This window comes from Marmota monax, unplaced genomic scaffold (assembly GCF_021218885.2).
Source record: "Marmota monax isolate L192 unplaced genomic scaffold, Marmota_monax_Labrador192_F-V1.1 WCK01_AAM20220418_F8-fsc00010, whole genome shotgun sequence".
Taxonomy (NCBI): Eukaryota; Metazoa; Chordata; class Mammalia; order Rodentia; family Sciuridae; genus Marmota; species Marmota monax.
In genome coordinates this window covers 22,996,231-23,012,617 of record NW_026692321.1, presented here as the reverse complement: position 1 = coordinate 23,012,617, position 16,387 = coordinate 22,996,231, and positions in this window count along the sequence as shown.

The following is a 16,387-nucleotide window of genomic DNA, read 5'->3' as shown; positions in this document are numbered from 1 at the left end:
GGCTGCCTAGGCCGGTGGATGCTTCCTGGGGTGGGGGAAAGAAGGAAGGTGCTAGAAGAAGCCCGGCCTCTCTTGCTTGTCATGCCATTTTTATCCTCAAGGTGCCTGTATTGTTGTAAAAGTGAACCTGGGTCTGGGGAGTGAGAACGGATCCATATATCAGCTGTTATCCAACTGAGATGACCTTATGCCGTCTCCTGGGAGCCCCCAAGATTAGCCATTTTGGACTGTCACAGCTTGTCCAGGAAACTATGCAGAGGGAAAACTCCAAGCAAGAAAACCATGTATCGCTGCAGTTTTTCTCTCAAAAACTTAGTGAGCTGAGTTGGTCACACAGCTTCAGACTGGGCTAAGGATGACATCGAAAGCAGGCCGAGGGGCCTTCTTGATCCCCTTGACCTGGGCTGTTCTTGATTTTCAGTCTTCCAGATGAGGAAAGGTAAACAGAGATAAAGTCAAGGAAGAGCACATTCATGCACCCCCTGCTCTTTCCTTCTCCTTCTAAGTCCAATAAGAATAAAACTATAAACACAAGTGACTTTGTCCCTGAGGAAAGTGAACAGCACTAACATAACATTTTGGCAGAATGGCATTTAACCAGAGCTTTATCCTGTAATGAACACCTGCATGATTGATCTCACAGAGTTGCTAATGAAGACGAATTCTGTGGGAAGAGTTCTCTGAATTCTTATAGTCTTGCTTCTTAAGCAGTGCAGTTGGTTGTGGGTCTTTTCCTCGTTTTGGCAGGTCTGAGTAGAAAAGACCCAGCCACAGCGGTATCTGAAACCAAGAACTGGCACTGCAGAGAGACTAGATATTCTTTATCAGGCTGCCCTTAAAACCAATTGCTGATGAATGACAGCTGTCAGAATTGACAGTGATCTTCAGTGCAATCATTTCAAGTGTTCCCCATAGATATGCAAAATTGAAGTAACATATTCCTAAGGTAGACAGCATTGTGCTTGCTTGCATGTTCCAGGGACAGGCAAAACTGCCCAATTTCTTCTTCTGTGGGTCAGTCCCTACATCTGTCTATTCGTATAGCCATTCATCCTTCCAACCACAGAAGGGAAATCAAATGCTAAAGGAGAGCCTACCTTGTGTCAAGTACTATGTTAAATGCATTTTACATGCGTATCTCATATAATCAGATTATTATGTGCCAGGCATTATTCTGAATACTAAGAGCATTGAGGTCAATGAGGCATAGCTCTGAGTCAGAGACGTTGGCAGAGTAAGTGGGGCAATAATCTAAGGAACTAATAAGGCACAAAGAAAAGCTATGGGAATCAGGGAAAAGATGTCAAAGTCAGTGGACAGTGTCAGGAAATGAAGTGGAACTGCTTGTCATTTGGTCGTGAAGAACCCAGCGACTGGGCAGGGTGCAGAGCATGCCAGTGGAGGAAAACGCCCACCGGGTGAAGGCCCTGAGGAGGGGAAGGTCAGCCTGGGAGAGAATTGTTAACCCTGAACTGATGAGGTTGAAATCACAGGTGCAGGATTTTTACTAAAGGACTTAATTATAATTCTCACAGAAACTCATTTTTTCCATATTTTTATTGGTGCATTATAATTATACACAATGGTGGGAATCGTTGTTACACATTGGTACCTGCACGCCATATAGCAATATAATTCCTCAGTATTTACTCTTTTCCTCCCCTCCTCTCACTCCCTGATCCTTTTACTCCACTGTCTCTTTTCAGTTTTCATGACACCTCCCATCTTTCTTCTCCTTTTTCCTCTCTAGCTTCCACATATGAGGGAAAACATAGGACCCCCTTAACTTTCTGAGTTTGGTTTATTTTGCTTAATATAATGCTCTCAAATCCCATCCATTTTCCTGCAGACAACATAATTTCATTCCTCTTTATGGTTGAATAAAACTCCATTGTGTCTTATATATCACATTTATATACCACTCCATATACCACATTTTCTTTATCCATTCATCCATTGATGGACACCAAGGCAGGTTCCATAGTTTGGCCATTGTGAATTGTGCTGCTTTAAACGTGTCTGCAAGTACTGCTATAGTATGATCACTTGACTTCATAGACGATCAATCTACTTGCAGTAGTCAACCACCCCAAAAGAATCTGTCTCCTACACTCTTAAACACATCTAGCTCTGATCATGTAAAATTAGATACTTAGGACATAACTGAAACTATCCAAATTGTGAATTTCTCTTACCTACAGTGTGATAATCAAGGTCCCTAATTTTTTCCCCCTGGGTGGAGAATAGGGATCACATAAAAGTTCTTGGCTCCTGAAAAGATTAGTCAGGTCAGAGACAGCTTGCTTACAGAGATGGCCTAGAACCAACAGGAGACAGAATCGCACATGCTGGAGCCAATAGGGTTCAGCTTCTTCCTCTCCTGCTGTTTCAGGTGCCCCCACACACTGTCCCTTGCTCATCTCCAGGAGAATGTCTCTTCTTCCTCCGCCTTTGCAAGAAATCTTGATGCATCAGCATCTCTATGTGGTCTCTGTCTCCAAACTATTGTTCTCTATTGGCTTTTCCTTCTCCAAATAAAAGCAAGATTAAGTTCTTCCCTTTAAAGAACAAAAACAATCAAACTCTTCCTTCTTGCCATATCCTTGGTTTTTTTTTTTTTTTTTTTTTTTTTTTTTTTTTTTTTTTGGTCAATCACCCATCAATTCCTCCCAATAGAGTTTTGTGAAAGAGTTCTCCACATTTTCTTATTCCATTTCCTCTTGTCTAAATCCCCATTTAGTCTAAGTGTGTCCTGGGTTCCACCCCCTTGCTCCACTGGAACGACTCTTCCTGTATGGGTTACCTATTGCTGTGTAACAAAGTTCTCAACTACTTAGCAGTTCACAACAGCGGACAGTTGCTGGCTGCTCACACATTTTCCGAGGTTCGGGAGTTAGGGAGCGATTCAGCTGGGTGGTTCTGGTTCTAGGTTTCTTGCAGGCTTTCAGTAAAGCTGCCAGCTGGAGCTTCAGTCACCTCAAGGTTCACCTGGGGCTTGGCAAGACTTCCCCATCCCCTCACCTCACCATTCCCTCCTCACCCCTTCTCTCTTGGTGTCTAATTTTCTTCTCTCTGGGTTTGTTTCCCACTTCTCAGGCTTAACTCTGACTCTCCACTCCTCTTCCTTATTTGTCTCCTACATATTGGCATGCTCCCCAGAAGAATGTCCTTTTGCTCCTAATTTCCTCTCCTAAACTTGGTGGCATCAAGGTGAACTCATAATGTTTCTCTTAAACCTTGTCCTCCTGTGTTGACCACATCAGTGGCTGCTCGGGAACTACAGCTCTCCCCAACTTTGGGAATCTCAGCAATGCCAGAATAATTAGCTGAATTGGAGGCTGCAAACCAAGGAGCCTTGAGCAGTTTATTTAAACTAAGCAGCATTTACAAACTCTGAAAAATAACAAAAATCCAGGTTTTTCATCTACTTGTGAAACCTGAGTTTCTGCCTGACACAATAGATAGAAGCCAAATGACAGCCACCCTGTTTATTCTAAGCATGTGGCATCCAATATACTGTGCAGTTTGCCATTGGTATACTTAGCAAACTTTTCTGTTTTTTTTTTAAAGAGGGAGAGAGTGAGGAGAGAGATAGAGAGAGAATTTTTTTTAATATTTATCTTTTAGTTTTTGGTGGACACAACATCTTTGTATGTGGTGCTGAGGATCGAACCTGGGCCGCATGCATGCCAGGCGAGCGCGCTACCGCTTGAGCCACCTCCCCAGCCCAACTTTTCTGTTTTTGTTACCTGCATAGATTGTGGTAGAGTATGTCTTAGTGTATCTAGAAACATGGAGACGGTATTTTGAAAAAATGTTTCATATACAAAAATATAGGTACTGATATAGTATAGGAAACACAGACTTTGCATTGCTCCAGATCAACTTCTAAATAAAGAAAAGGAAGTCAAGTTCTGTATGAGTGAAGAGTGGTGTATTCTAGTACCCATGGTGGCTGCTCTCTGTCCTCTGAAGTTGTTAACTGCTAATATAAAAAATAGCTATCTGATTAATTGGCACTTGCACAGCATTTGGAAAGATAACTTAGAATATATTTGGTCCAAGGACTATGAAAATGCTCCATTCCAGTCAATTATCAAATCATCTAAGCTAGCATGGCAATTTCTTCCTTCTTGGTTTGACTCAATTATTTGAGTCAATGAACTTGTTGATGGTCATCAGCTCTGATGGGAATGATGTGTCCCTTTCCTACACCATGAACTTATTCCACTGGGGGTGAGCATTCACCTCTCCAGAGCTGTGGCTATAGGTAAGAGATGGTGCCAGGCTTTGGAAACCTTGGTTTATGGTTTATGGTTGGGTAACCTTGGCCCCATAGACCAAAGTCTGAAAAACTGTTCTTTATAAACAAAACAGAAAACTATATTTTTGAAAACTCCAGAGATTTATTATATTATTCAACCAGGGATAAATAACATGTAGGACAAGATTATAAAAGAAGAAATCTGCTCTCAAATGGTAGTTTGTTTAATCTGTCTCATTTCCCTGAGAATATTTTGCAGGTGCAATTAGGGTCCTTCTCTGATAAAACTAGGCTTCCAAACACCTCCAAATACCTCCAACCATCTCCAAACACCTCGTCTGCCTGCAATTCACTGGTTATATTTACGATTTTATTTTTCCACATATGAAGAGCTTCAGGAGCCTGATTTTTCAGGGATCTTCATTCCCTTACAAAAGTTATCTACTCCTTCCCTGTTTCCTTGTATAAAATGGGGAACACAGTTTAACACTAGGTTTCTTTTAGAAGGTCTGCATAGAGCATGTGTTTTCCTTCTCTACTGTACTAAAATACACTACATCAATAAAAATATGGCACGAGCCAACACTCCTATTTCAACAGAACAGTTTCTGCAGGCACTGAGATTTAAGTATCCTATCAAACGAAATCAGCTCCACACTGCATTTCCCCTCTGAGTGACTATATTTCAGAGATCTCATTACCCTTGGCAGCAGGAGAAACTTGTCACTCTTCTATGGACAGACAGGGGAGTAATACCAGGTCTCCTCAACTCGAGTGAACCCAAAGAATCGAGTAGCCTCAAATGGCACAATTTGCTGTTTTAACCTAAGAGTCTTAGCTTGTAAGGTTTGGGATTCTAAACAGGTGGGCCACTTAGGTTTCTTAGGTTTCCACTTCTTCAGCTTTGTGTACATAAAGTTGACTCTCCATTCAAGAAGAAAGGGAAAATAAATAGATCCTGGGTGGAGGGAGTAAGAACAGAAACAAGGAAACAGTATAACCAGGTATCGATGTCATAAAATCTTGATAAGAAGGTATTGTGCTTGTATCATTTTTTTGTGGGGAGGAGAGGAGTGTGTTATTGATGTAAGGTATGAGACTTTGAAAGACATGATGACTGGCTAGGGTTCTATCCTGGGTCTATCTGACCCACTCCCCAATCTATTTTCTTTCTGTTATCCCATACCACCTGGTTTCTTTTAGAAGGTCTGCATATAGCATCTGTTTCTCTTCTCTACTATACTAAAGGAAAGGGGGAGAGACAACTTCAGGGTCCTGTCCAGTGAGGATTGAGTGGCTAAGGGGAAGACGACAGGCTAAGAAATACCCAGTTACAAGGCAGAGAAGTGAACCCACCGTCCAAGGAGAGCCGAGAAAACTTTGAAGACCTAGTTTTTACATTTTGATGGTTTTAGAAGGCTTTTTTGGTTCCTTTAGCCTAAAGTGAATGGTGCGTGATGGAGAAGGCTGTGTGTTCTACCCAGGAAGGAGGAGGAGTGGCGGGTAACAGACTTGTGTGCTGAGAGAAGGGCTGTACTTCCTGCGCAGAGCCAGAAAACAGGGGCTCAAACAGAGAACTAAGGAAAGCAGTCAGGGTGAGGTAGGGTGGTGTAAGAACCAGGTGGAGGTGGCAGACAGGGTGTCAAACGGCTGGATTTGGATTGTATTTTAAGGTAGAGGTAATGTTATTGCTGGTGGATTGAATGCAGTGTGTGAGTGAAAGAAAGAAATCAAGACTCATGTCAAGATATTTTCTGGCTAAGAAATGGGTTGGAAGACTATTAACTGTTATGGAGGAAGACCAAAGCAGGAACATTTTCAGAAAGGTAGAAGGGAGCCCAGTTCAGATAGGGATATAATTACTTGAGTCCGTCTATTAGTCATTCAAGTGAAAACCTGGGGAAGACCATTGGATATGAGTCTGGAGATGCTCTACATGAGTAGCATGTCAGGGGCAGGGTATGACAGCAATGTTAGGCATTTAAATCCATGGGATTGAGGGTAGGCACCAGGGGAGTGAGTGTAGAAAGAGAAGAGGGGAAACCCAGGGACTGATGGCCACTCAAGGTAGAGTCACTACCTTGGCACCATCCTCAATTTCTCTCTTCTTGCATCCCCATCCAATCCATCAATAAATCTCTCTTTTCATCACTTTCACGGCTATCCCCCTATTCCTGCCACTGTGATCTCACACATCAGTGATCGAAGTAGGCTTCTGTCTGCTTTCATTCTTGGCCCCAATCACCAATTCTTCCCCCCACCCCACCAATCGCCAATTCTTAACACAAAAGTCAGAGTGCTCCTTGCAGAATGTAGGTCAGATCATGTCACTGCTCTTAAACTCTCCTAGGGCTTCCCTTGTCATTCAGTGTAAAAGAAAAAAAAAATCCTTACAATGACTCATAGAGTGGCTATGCATTGGTTAGTCTGGGATAATTCATTTTATGCCTGTCGTCCTGTATAGTTATTATAAGATTACTATAGTTATAGTCATTAATAGGATTACTTCCTTTATTCTCAAAATGCCCTGGGTTTGTACACATTATTTTATCATTCACATTATATATGTTCTGGGAACTGGTGCCCTGACCACCTCTCTATTTTCATTTCATACTACTCTCCTTTGTCCATTCCATTTCAGGTACACTGCCTTTTGGATTCCTCAGATGAATCAAGCATGGTCCCCCCTCAGGGATTTGCAACTTTCAGCCCTTGGGTTTAGAATGTTTTTGCTTTCCGCGTCTGCAGGGTTGCCCCTCTGTTCCTGCATGTATCTGCTCACATGTTATTAGAAAAGCCTCCACGCCAGGCACATGGTCGGTTCTCAGTTGCAGGACTGCCCTCTGTGTTCTTCCCTGTGCTGCAGGGACTGCATGCCAGAGTCTGTTCCCAGTAGACATGTAGCAGTGTTCCACCAAGGGAGGCATTTGTGCAAGATTACTGACCACAGGAAAGAAAAGCCATTCTGTTTATGGTAGTGACAGCATCTCCAGCAGAGGTATTTGTGGCCACAAAAGGGGTTCCAGCATGTCACAGCCTTTGATGATCTCATCTGGGACAGCAGGAACTGTGTGTGGCTTCTGAGGACCTCAGTGCCAGAGGCAGGAGTCATAGCACCTGGGTGAAGGGCACAGGAGCATGGAGATAGAGGAGCAAGGAATCAAAGGAGTGTGGATTCCAGAAGCCTTTGAGTGGCAGGACAGGTTCCCTGGGGGGTCACTTGTACTTCTACAGGATCCTGTAGGAGTAGGTAGGTAGTGAAGCAGGCCAGTGTGGACCCCTTCAGAGGTTGTGGGCTGAATCTTGTTCCCCTCAAACCTCTAAGACTGGGTACCTCATAATGTAACTGTGTTCAGAGACAGTCTTTAAAGAGGTTGAAATGAAGTTGAAATGAAGACCTTGGAGAGGGCCCTATCTTAATCTAACTGGTATTTTTAAAAGAAGCAGAAATAGGTTGGAGGTTTAGCTCAGGGGTAGAGTGTTTTCCAAGAATGTGTGAGGCCCTGGATTCCATTCCTAGTAAGGGGTTGGGGTGGGGGGAAGAAATTTGAGCCCAAGTATGTACAAAGGGTAGACCAGGTGAGGACCCAGGGAGAAGATGGCTCTGATAGCTGATTTTATGTGGCAAATATTATGGCTAAATATTATTCTGGGTGTGTCTGTGAGGAACTGTGTTTCTGGATGAGATTAACATATGAATCAGTAACCTGAGTAAAGCAGATTCCCTTCCCCAGTGTGGGTGGGTCCTTCAGATTTGTTTAAAGACTGAATGGAACAAAAGATGGAACTGAGGGAGAATTCCCTCTCTGCCGGACTGTCTTTGAGCTGGGACATTGAGTCTTCTGCTTTCAGACACAAACTCAGCCCGAAACTTACACAGTCCACTTCCTGGTTCTCAAACCTCTGGACTTGGACTGGAGCTACACTACATCAGCTTTCTTGGGTCTCCAGCTTGCTGACTATGGATCCTAGAACTTCTCATCCTCCATGACCTCATGAGTCAATATTTTATAATAAATCTCTTCATCCATCCATTTATTGGTTCAGTTTTTCTGGGCAGCCAGACTAATACAATGGCTGTATGCAAGGCAAGAAGAGAGGTCTCAGGAAAAACCAGTTCTGCTGATACCCTGATCTCAGACTTGTAGCCTCCAGGACTGTGAGAAAATAAATTCCTGTTGTTTAAGCCACCCATCCCTAGCAAAAACCCACTCAGGTGAGAGTGGCTTCTCACATTACCAAATCTCTCTTCTCCCTCCTTCCCACTTTCAGTGCCTTTAACATGTAAAACACTGTCTATTCTATTAAGTCACTTTATGCTTAAAAAACCTAAGGTGGTTTCTTTCCCATGACTAAACCTGACTGATAAGTATTTGCTATCAAGGATGACAGCTCCTAATGTTGGATCAAACTGCATTCATTGATAAGGGTGCAATTTTAGAGACTTTGCAGTCGATGTGTTACCATGGACCACTGGAGGGCTTACTATCAGTTTGCTTGTTCAGTGGTCTGAAACCTGGACTTGCCAGCGGACTAATTCAGTTTTGAAGTTAAGGTGCCTTGAATTCTCTAATGTAATTGGAAAGAGGGACTCCAAAGGCTTAGAAAGAGGAAGGTTGAGATAGATTTCTCAGTTATGACCTTGTTCTATGTCCCCGGGAAGACCCAGAACATTAAGAAACACAATAATGAGGGAAACACAGTGATTCTGTAAAGCTCTGTAGTATCTGTTTCCTGGACAATGTGGGCCCAGTTACTGAAATGGTGGCCAGGGTGGAGCAGAAATCAGATGCTGTGATCCAGGGAGGCTCTTGGATCCAGCATCTTACTGATCTGTGGGCACTCAAATAAACTAGTACATATGATCAGAAATGATTGAGATCTGAATAACAGTCACTATTGTCACCTTGTTACCACAGCAGGGAATTGTGGTCTTTCACTCTAGTCCCTGAAAAAGCCAGTTCAGAAACTAGAGGAGAGATTGAGTGTCTTTGAGCAGGCTGCCATATCACCTTGTGATACTACAGTGTAAGTAGTTCTCTACTTATAGCGTAAAGTAGTTCTACAGTGTAAGTAGTCCTCTGAGGTTTCCCCAAAGGACCCTCATCCAAACATAATATAACTGTGAGTTGAGGAAGAAGAAAAAACAAGATCATGAGGAATTACAGGCAAGAAATTGAATTAATGTTAATCCCTGGGGACCTGAAACACATTCATGATCTACCAGTGTAGGGAATTATGGAGTTAAATGGAGTGCTAGTCTAATACTATATCAGAGTAGGTTTTAGAAAGTCTTTGAATTTTGAAAGTTCTTGAATGTCTGGTTGGAATAGACCTACTGGTACCAGGCAGAACCACCATGTTGGTTTCCTGACTTGTCACCTAAGGATCATTAAGGTAGGAAGATCTAAGCAGAAACCCTTGGAACTTCCTCTCCTTACAGGTAGTGCACCAAAGCCAGTGCCATACACCTTTTAAACTGTGTCACTATCAAAGACTTGAAAGATTCAGGATGTTGATTGCTCCAATAGCCCCACTTGATCTGCCTATCGGCTTGGCCAAAAGGTAGCTGAGACAAGGAGAATGACTGTATTTTTGAAAATTTAATCAGATGCAATGTTTTTTTGAAAATTTAATCAGATGCAATTTTAATTGCAACAGTGATATAGTGCAAGCAGATGTCATGGAGACCAGAGCCACCTGTTCATCCAACTGACTTCTGTTCCAGGACCATTCTACTTTTAATTATGGCTTGCTGCTGTGCATGCCCAATGCTGCAAGCTGGATTTCAAATAATAGCAAGCTGATAATGAGTGCTGGGCCGATGGTATTTTGGGTTTCATGGTCAGACCTTCAGTCTCAACTAGGACTCAGTACTAAGCCAGGAACTTTTCCCTTCGAGGATAATAATTATTTGGGTAGGAGAACATAGCTCTGCTCTAGGTGGAGTCTGTATCACCCCTGCTTACCCGAGATTCTATCACTGTCCTTATCTGCCCTAGACACTGGGAGCATCATTGGAACTTCTAAATTATAAGTCCCAAGTAGTTGAGCAGCTTTCACTAACTGGGCAAATTGCAGAGTCCTCTTAATTTTAGCTTCATTTACATTTAGCATGCATATGGGCTTCATGGCCAATGAGTCAGAGCAATGCACTTAAATGTGGTGTAGTGTAACATGGGTTTACATCCTAATTTGCCCAGGCCAGTCTTAGTTGATTCTAGAAGATGTAATCTCAACGAAATAAAGGGATACTTAATGTTTTATTCCCTGGGAAAAAATGCTTTCACTTTTATAAATCTTCACTTATATAGATTTTCCCCTGGGGGTGTGTGTGTGTAATACATTATGTCCCTTGGGTAAATATTATGAATTTTTATAGATCCTTAATATTTACTGGGCAAATGTGTTCTTTTTTGAATGTATACTATCAGTACCCATTTCAGATATCCTGTTTGGGAAAGTATCTAATCTATGAGGGTAAAGTCTCATCCCACCATCCTGCCAAAGTCTCATTTCCCTATCAGGGATCTTGTTCCTCTGATGATTTTGAAGAAATTCTGAAAGGATCCTCAGCTTAGGTTCATATAGGGAAGAAATGCTGACGTATAAAGGGTTTGGTAGTCCAAGCCTGAACTGGTGCACAGTCACCCTCTTTCTTCCTGAAAAGAAGTTTCTGCCAATAAGAGTCTTCTGTGTCAATTCCAAGTCTTGGGTCGTGTATTTCTACAACAATCCTCATATGACTTCCCATCAGAAGCTTTTCAAAGCCTACATCATGAAAATCTTGGTTGAGAAATTGAATTTAAAGATACTATTTATTTTCCAAGTATTTGTGTTATTTTCTAAGTATGGGAACATATATTGGTCCCCACTCAATTTCTCCATTTTCTACATAGACGGAGTATAGAACACAGGTTTGGAGGCCAGAGAAAAGTCACAGCGCCAGAAGAGAAGTCATCTGGGACTCGACCTGATAGGACTCTGGGCACATGCTTAGCTCAGTTAAGATTTTCTTTCTGGTAACAAATTGTAGTTGCAAACCTTAATGGGATATTATCAATTATAAAAAGAAAAAAAATCTACCCGATCTGGTGGTCTACAGAGTACCACTTTGAACAGGAGAACTACCAAGGTCTAGTCACATCAATGGGACCATTTAAAAGGCCTCAGTAGCATGCCCTTCTTTATCTTTCCTTCCACAAATATCTCCTATATCTTGGTTAATACCTAAAATCCCTTTTACTGGGAATTGCATTATTGCGACTTCAGTGAAAGTTGTAGAAGCACCTTAGAAGGGAGACAGAGCAGGGGTACATCATTAAAAAGAGAAGAGCCTGTGCAGAAATTGTAACAGATGCCTGGTGCATTTGGACAAGGATTATTTAAGCCTAGAAAGAACTGAATTATTTAGGACAGTTTTGAAATCTTTCTGGAGATGGCCCCAGCCCTTCCTGCCTATTGCAGTGGGATTGGGCAGTCCCACTTGAAGGCAAGGGCATGGTATCCTTGGCCTCATCTCCAAGCGGGAAACTGGAGATTCTATCTCTGTGGGAAGGGTTAGCTAACACAAAGGCTCATGGACATACAAAGTTTCCTCCCAACTCTGAGTCTTCCTGCATGTGGTTCCCTTTCCTCTTTGCTGAGACAACTTCTCACATTTCAGTTTAAATGTCTCCTACTCTGGCTGGGACCCAACTAAGCTAGGTGCTGCAATTCTTCATCTTTGTAGTGCTTTTTTAAGCACTACAAAGTAATGTAATTTAAGCATTTATTTGTGAGACTAGTTACTTAAGGCATGCCTTTCACACTAGATTAGAGAGTCCAGGGAAGTCAGGATCATGTCTGTCTTTGTCACACTGCTGTGTCACAGCACATGGTATTTGGAAAACATTAAGAATTAATGGAACGATTTAGAACCTTGATGGCTCAACAACAAGCATCGTGCCTTACAGAATAAAGGATCTCAATCAGTGACGGTGGAATTAATGGAATTCCTAGTTGTCTGATGACTCTGAGCTCATTGGTGGCCTTTCTAGAACTTTCTCTCTATAGCTTTCTTTCCCTGGCTTTGCAGGAAACCTGCTGGCTCAGCTCAGCTTCTTCTCCACTGAGTCAGGAAGCCTGAGGAGTCTCCTGGAACAGGCATCTAATAGAGTCAGGGATTTCGGTGCTGGTCCCGCTGCAGTCCTGATGGGACCATGAGCAGGGGTTGAGAGAACAGCCTCACCTTAGGGGCCCATCTTAAGGCCAGATGCACTGTGGAAGATCAGTCTATGGAGAACACACAATTCAGTCAGCTATCAGCACAGCTCCAGGAGCACTAGACACTGTGCCCTTCCAGGCCTTTTGTGTTTGGGGACACCACTGCCTCCGTCTGGGAGCCTTTCCTCTCCTTGCCCACCTGCAAACACCTGCTTACCTTTCCAGACTTGGTCCAACCCTCACTCTCTGTGGACCTTTCCAGGCTCCACCCTTATCCCCTGCCTCTCCCAGGATGGGCCACTCAGTTACTGTGCCTGCTCCTTTCTGTGCCCCAAATGGGCTTCAATAATTCCTCCTAGAAAAGCTAGCATGGGGCTTTGCCTACATGTGGCTCAGTTCCTTTTAGGAATGCTTTTGCGTGCAGATGCAAGTGAGAAATCAGCAATTTTTAGGTCAGTGTCTCTTGGATGATGAGAGCTAAGGAGTCCAGCTTACTATTTCTGCCCCTTAGGCCTTGGCATTTGCTGGGTGCTTAATAAATGCATGAATACACCTTGTCATTGAACTGACTAACATGCTGTGGCAATGCCATCTGGGGTAGGGGCTAAGAGGTGGACTCTGGAGCCATACTTACCAGATTGTAGTCTCCTTCTTCTTCTAGCTCTGGGACCCAGGGCAAGTTACTTGCTATGGCCCGGGTACGGCTTGAGTATTCCCAAGAATCCATTGTGGTGGTGGTAATGAGAAGTGCTGTGAATTCTTTAAGAGATGGGACCTTGTGGGAGGTCCTCAGGTCAATTGGGGACATGCCCTTCAAAGGAATTGTGGGACCCAAGTCCTTCGCTTCTTCCTATCCAAGAGGCAACCCCTTGCTCCTCTATGTGCTCCCCCTCCCCATGATGTTCTTCCATCTGCTGGCCTCATCACAGGCCAAACCAATGGGACCACCAAATCTGGGACTTAGAATCTCCAAAACTGTGAACTAAATAAACCTCTTTTTCTTCATGAGCATCCTGTGTCAGGTATTTCATTATATGACACAAAGATGACTAATGTATTTCTTTGTCTTTCTGTGCCTCAATTTACCCGAAACAAGGGATAAGAAGAGTATCAGTCATATTGAAGATTGCCATAAGAACTAAAGAGTCATATATAAAAGGTTAGTATCTTTTTGGATGATTATTATTTGGCCCCAGTGGTTAAATTAGCTGCCTTTCTGTGTAGCTGTGCACAAATCTTTATAGGAAAGCTTAGGCCAGCGTTGTAAAGTTTTACAGGGTGTGGCTACTGGGGCGGTAACAGGAAGCCATGCACTGGGGCCTGGCCTTGCTCTTGTGAGGTTCCTTGACCAGGAGCTCCATGTGTGTGGGGTTCTTAACTCTCCTCTCCCCATTCCTGTTTCCTTTCCTTTTAACCCTTCACACCACACCCTGGGTTCACAGCAAGCCTGCACGCACACACATGCCTATACCCACACCTTTGTCCCCAACAGTGCCACATGGCCCTAGAGAAGTAATCAGGTCTCAGTTCTCATTAGTCCTCCAAGTCTTGAAGAAGGCTAGCCCCAGAGGTCACTGTGTGTGAGCAGCTCTCCCTGCCATTCAATATGGCTGTTCCACAGGTGGGAGAACTGGCCCCTTGGCTCATGTCTTCTTGCTCACCCTCATGTGCTGGGGAAGTTGTGGAATATGTGGAAGGGTTTCATCCACTGGAGCATGCGCTGGAAGGGGCTGTGGGTCAGTGAACTGTATCAGATGGTAAATATTTTATGCTTTCCTGCCCACGCAGTCTCTGTCGCAAATACTCAATTCACTGTAGCACTAAAGAATCCATAGACAATGCATAAATGAGCAAGCATGGCTCTATGTCCCAATAAAACTTTATTTATAAAAATAAATGAAGGATGAGATTTGGCTTACTGACCATGGTTTGCTGACCCCTGTCCTGGAATATCCTAAATCAAACAAATTCTGACATTAAAAAACTCAGCATTCTCTTTCACTTCGCTCCGGGCAGAGAAGCTGAATGTGTAATCAGCAGTGGATTGTAAGTACCCGAGGCAAAGAAAGCTCAGTGCGCCCCGCCTTTTTTTTTTTTGAATATTTTTTATACAGGGAGAGTCTGTGGATTGGGATTGTTGGCTGGGCTGTGGTTTCTGTGCCGAAAATCCACTCCGCGGGAGCCGCCATTTGCTTTCTGCTTGCTGTCTTGATGGCTCTGTATACATTGTCTGGCAGCAACATCTAGAGGTTGGAGCTGGGCTGCGTGCCGAGCCCTGTCCTCCGAAGGCTGGACCGCAGCCTCGAGCGCCTCGGTGGCCTGTTCGCCGCTGCACCTTCGGGCAGAGCCTGCTCTGGGGTCGTTCTGCACCACCCTGCCAGGGGACCCGTGCTCCGGAGGAGGGGGACGGAGAGCCGTGGCGGCAGCCGCTTGGGCCCCAGGGGCCGGGCACCGGGCTGAGGAGCTGCGGAGGCCAGGGCGGCTCTGCTACGGTCGCAGACGAGCGCGGCGCCCATGAGCGCGGCCCAGAGGCGGAGGCGACGGCGGCAGGGTTTCATTCCTAGAAATCTGGACTGGAAACAGAAGCAGCAGTTTGTATAATCCCAAGAACTTGCTTATGCCAGGAAGCTGTAAGGGCAACATGAATATCATTGAGGAGATCTAACATGGTGGCAGGCGCAGAGAGATCAAGTCTCTGACATCTTCAACTGCGCGGGCATAGGGAGCCGTAAACTGTCTAAATGCTGTTTGCTCAGGATCACTAGGCAATGCTGAGCTGACGTGGATCTGGGGTGTACAGGCTGGGCTCCTCAGAACACACACACAGAGCCCGAATCGGAGGCAATTAAGCTCCGGTTCTCCTGCTTCGTGTGACTCAGCACTAACGATCCCGCTGAAATAATTGGTCGGCCCTTAGGAACTTACAGAGGTAAAAGCCAACCGAGCCTTCATAGGCAGTGGCCACAGGACTGAAACGGGGATTGGGAGAGACAGTCAGGACCCACCCATTGCATTGGTCACCCGGCAAAGGGAACGAACGGTCACCATTTGCATGGGATACCACCATGGCAGAGAAATGGCGTCACGGGCGGAGGAGATAACTGCATTGAAACCAGCGTGACAGGTGTGTAATCCCATAGCCATCTCTCTCCACACAGCAGGGAAACCTTAAGGGCCCCTCCCAGCTCTCCTGTGAACGCAATAACCAGACCGAGGGAATCAGGAGTGTCGCGGGACTCGCGGCGCGGAACTCCCAGCTACCGCTCCCACCAGTGCTGACAACTGAGGTCTCTTGCACCAGCTACCGGGGGCGTGGCTACAGGAGGGCAAGCAAATTCGCTGGGGGATCTCAGCCCCAAGCTCTACAAACTTAGGGTCTGAGGGAGGCAAACAGGGAGAGTGAGCCCAGGTGTTCATGAAAACAGGGCTCCCAGGAGCAGCAGACCTGGCGTGTAGACAGTATTGTGGTGAGCGCCACAGGTGAGCAGGGCCTGGCTTGAGGAAACACAAGACAAGGCCCTAGACACTCAGGATTGGAGACCCGCCCAGTCTGTGAGGAAGAGCTGCTGCACAGTGAATGGTTCCCACCTATTGAGAGGAGAAGCTTGGCCCAGTGGGCACAGCTCCACCTACTGGAAGAGAAGTTAATAGAATTCTAGGACTGCTTTTATTATTATTATTATCATTTTTTTTCTTTTTCTTTTTTTTCTTCTTTTTCTTTCATTTTCAATTTTTATTTGTTGTTGTTCTTTAACATTTTTTCAATGTTTCTAATTTCTTTTTAATTTTTTAAATTTTATTATTATTATTATTTTTTAAATTTTAATTTTCATTTTTTTATTATCATTATTATTTTTGTTTAAAATTTTTTTTCTTCTTTTCTTTCTTTCTTTATTATCTAATCTTTGTTATTTTTGT